The following is a 4,529-nucleotide window of genomic DNA, read 5'->3' on the forward strand; positions in this document are numbered from 1 at the left end:
TTGTTGGTGACATTGGAGTATTCGATTTCTTTTCAGGTTGTAATCGATTACTCATGTTTTAGAGGGCTTAAATCCACTTATAGTGAGTTGTGGTGCCTTGTTTAATGTTATGAGACTTTAGGGAGATTAGTTTAACCCCTCCCAACATGAGTGGATGTCCCAATATAACTAACCATTGCTTAAAGATTGGTAAAATATTAAGTCTTATAAATGTGAAGTGTCCAAGTAAAAGTATGAAGTATTTTGAGTTGAGATGAAAAAAGTAGAGATGAAGTATTCTGAGTATATTGCCATATATTTGAAAGAAAAAGTTAATCCAAATTTCTACATATGTGTAATTCTTTAAGTTACAAACTTTAGTAACAATTTAAAGCAACACTATTACTTATTTTTTTAATTAATCTTGTTGCGCTTAATACCATGAAAGAGATAATACATCGGGTGCATACGTGATGTTACAAATAACATCAAATTCAATCTGTTTCAATCCAAATATCAAGTCAAAGTCCACAACTCCTTATTCTTGATAGGATACTAGAATAATTTTGGCAATGCACAATATATATCATAAGGTTACATATAGGTTTTGATTAACTTGATTAATGACCAATCTAACCTAACCCGATTTAGCCTATTTGGTACCTCTCTTTTATAACTTAAAAATTACTTTTAAGCTAAAGCTAAAAAAAGAGTTTTAAAAATAAAGCTACAAGTTGTTTGATGATTATATAACATTTATAGCTTAAAAGTTGTTCATTTAAAAAAAAACATTTAAGAAAAAGTTGATACAATTTAAAAAAAGCTTCTCCTTTATTTAAATTGTATCAGCTTTTTTTGAAATATCGTTTACTAAAAAAAAACTCCTCCTAAGAGTTTTTAGCTTTTGAATTTTTTCTTCGTTATAAAAAAACTCTTTTTATTATAAGAGTTTTTGTAAAAATTTTTTTTGCCTAACTTCTACTTATAAGGAGAAGAGAAAGCTAAAAAAAGGACCTCTCAAACATGCACTTAATATTTTTTATTTAATTTGGGTGAGTTTGTGTAAAACTTAATGGATTATATTTCTCGTTGTTCAATCTAAATCAATGACCCAACCAAACAAAATATTTTTAAAACCATCAACCAAATCAACCATAATCAAGTCCATCAAATTCTATCCATAGTGTTATAATGACCTAAACCCACCAATTTAGTTGGGTTCAGTCAAGTTGGTGAGTTATTTAGATCTATCGGAATATATATGCATACCTATAGTATACGAGAAATCATATTCTTATGTTGCATGAGATTGATATCTCATGTTACTCTCACTTCGAAAAATGTGCCTCTTCTTTTTCTAAAAATTAGTGGGGCCCACTTTATTTGTCTCTTAAGAAAGAAAGAACTTCTCTCATACTACATGAGAGAAGTAATCCCCATAGTATATACCATGAAATGCAAATTTTGTGTAATATCCCTCAATTGTTAATTGAGAAACGTTACACATGCACTTTAATTTTTAATTTTATATATATATATATATATATATATATATATATATATATATATATATAATATGAAGAAAGTTATAATACAAATCTTCCAAAAAAATAATATTATTATGAAATGTCAAAACACAAATCATTTATCCAACTTAGGGTATTAAGTCACCCTTGTAATTTTTTTTCCAGTTTTACATTGACTATTTTTAATAATCATATTATTTTATTTATTCATTTGATGCTATTTTAATCTTATGTACTTATTGAGTGCATCTCATATACAATAATGTATTTCCTTTCATTTATTTTTTCAAATTTGACTTTATGTGATGATGGCTTGAAAAAGTATGAACGTCTAGCCATCGAGAAATTCCTCCAAAAAGTAATGGTAAATGATTTGGTAATTTTTGGTCAATGCAAAATTCAATTGGAATTAATCTATTCCTTTCATGTGTTGTACTGATTACTGATATAACAAGATGAAAGGAATAAATTAATTCTTGATGAGCTGGCCCATGATAGACTTAAAATGCTTGAATAACTTAAAAAAAAACAGTTATCATCTATAACCCTCACACAAAAGCAATTTTATGATACTATCATGGAGTATGTCACGAAGAACATAGGTGGATTTTTTTTTTCTTTTGGTGGGAAAACATTTATTTGAAATATAATGTAAATAGCTAGTTGGTTAGAAAGAGAAATCCTGACATATGTTGCGTCCCCTAAAGGGTTTGCCTCTTTATTAATTTCTAGTGGAAAAATTGCCTATTCTAGATTCCTGATTCCATTAAATATCAATGAAAAATCAATTTGTAGCATCAAACAAAGAAGCCCACAAGTTGGTTAGGGCAAAATGAATAATTTGAGATGAGGCTCCAATGATGTATAAGCATTACTTTGAAGCATATGATACAAGGATGAACCTTTTGTTTTTAGAGGAGTTTTCGACAAATGTTACTTATTATTCAAAAAGTCTTTATGTCATCGTTTCCTTGCTAAACATTTTCAGGTATTGTATTTGGAACAATAATCAAAGTGCCATATTTTTTCTAATTTTTTATCCAAATGTTACGTAAATATTATTTTTTATCAAACCGCCACGCGTTGAAGTTCACTATGACTGATGGAGAATTTGGTTAACTTATGATTTCGTGACATGTAGCATACTTTTAAAGGAAAAATTAATTGGACCAAGTTCGCTACCAGTGATAATGAACTTGGTACGTTGTACGCTAATAAGAATGTGCCACGTGGCCTAACTAAGTTTGCTACCAGTTGTAGCGAACTTTGACATGTGATGATATGGTAAAAAATACTGTTTGCATAGTATTTGAATAAAAAATTAAAAAAATTGTGAAACTTTAGTTACTGTTCCATTGTATTTGGCAAAAAAAAGAAAAAGAAAGAAAGAAAGATATAACACTAAAATTAAGTTCTTCATTTGATGGAGCACAAATGAATCCAATCTCTAATTGGATACTACAGATTGGAAACATGGTGAAGTCGGACAACCAAACGATGGTTAACAGAAAGTTCAAATTCCTGTTTATTCATAATTCGGATAATTTATCGGTAGAACTTTCTAGAGTTTTGCTAAAACGTATCAAATCTAAACCTTTTTTAAACAGAATAATATGCTCCGACAAATGAAATGTAAATAATTATTTGAGATCATAAATTCTAGGAAGGATATTATAATAATTAATTAGTGTTATTACCAATCAATTTTATTGTTAGATCGATTATGTTTATGAGTGTAAATAGGTTAGGCTAGATTAGACTTTGGTTTAAATAGGCCAGGCCTGTGTAACAAATATTGGGTATAGCCTGCCTGTTAGCCTGTGTAGGCCCTAAATTATAAATCTGGCTTGACCTATATTTAAAAAAAAAAGCCTTGACCTAAATTTGTTAGCCTGTTTAAGCCTATTAAACATTCAACAATTAAAAGAATAACTTAAATAGTATTACTTTATTATTCAAAATTATTAAAATAATAGTTTTATTTAAAATAAATAATATAATATATGCCGATCTGTAGGCTTATAGGCCCGACATGTATAAAAAATCCTATACCTTATTTTCTAAATAGATTTTTTTAAAAGCACAGGCTTGTTCTATTTTACTATTTGTAATAGGCCAAGTCTGACCTAATATAGGCTAGACTGTAGGCCCTTGTAGGCCGGCCTAACCCATTTACACTCCTAATTATGTTGATCCAACGGTTATATTTATTTTCTTTTTTATATGGTTATGATTTCCCATATTTAATACTTTATATTTATTTACACCCTTGTATAATTATGATTTCTCATAATTAATACTTTTACATTAAATATGGGGAATCATAACCATAGAAAGATGGAAATAAAAATAACCATTGGATCAACATAACTCGATCTAACGGTAAAATTGATTGATGGTAACATTGATAATAACATTAATTAATTGTTACAATATCCTATCCGTAAATCCCACGATGAGAGAGAATATTTAAGTTTCGTTAGCATATGCTAAAAAGATTGGTAAACAAATATTAATTATGAAATTTGTGGTATAGAATTCGTCAATGCTTACGAGCAGGGGTGCTAAACGAGCCAGGGGCCTTTGGCTCGGCTCGTGAAGGCCTGAGCTTACATGTCTAAAATTGATTGTTGGACCCAGACTTGGACTTGTATAAAAGCTCGTTTAATAAAAAGACATCAGGCTCCAATTCAAAAGTTCGGCCTTAGAGCCTCTCAGGCTTGCTTAATATATATATATTTTTTATTTTTTATACTACTTGTGATAGCACTCTCTCTCTCTTCTCAATTCATTCCATCCCATTTTATTAATTAAACAGACTTTTTGAATGATTTTATTTTATATTATGCTATTTGGATATACATTAAATTTATGAATATTTATGGAATTACTAGTGATGTTGATTGTAGATTTTGTTTGGATAAATTTTTGTTATCTTATTATTTTAAAACAGGCTAACAGGCTAAACCAGACTTTTATTTTTTGTAAATGAGTCAGGCCACAGGCTGATATTATATTCGTAAC

This window comes from Gastrolobium bilobum, unplaced genomic scaffold (assembly GCF_033153095.1).
Source record: "Gastrolobium bilobum isolate Gb01-03AN ecotype WA unplaced genomic scaffold, APGP_CSIRO_Gbil_v1 utg3131, whole genome shotgun sequence".
In the NCBI taxonomy this organism is placed as follows: Eukaryota; Viridiplantae; Streptophyta; class Magnoliopsida; order Fabales; family Fabaceae; genus Gastrolobium; species Gastrolobium bilobum.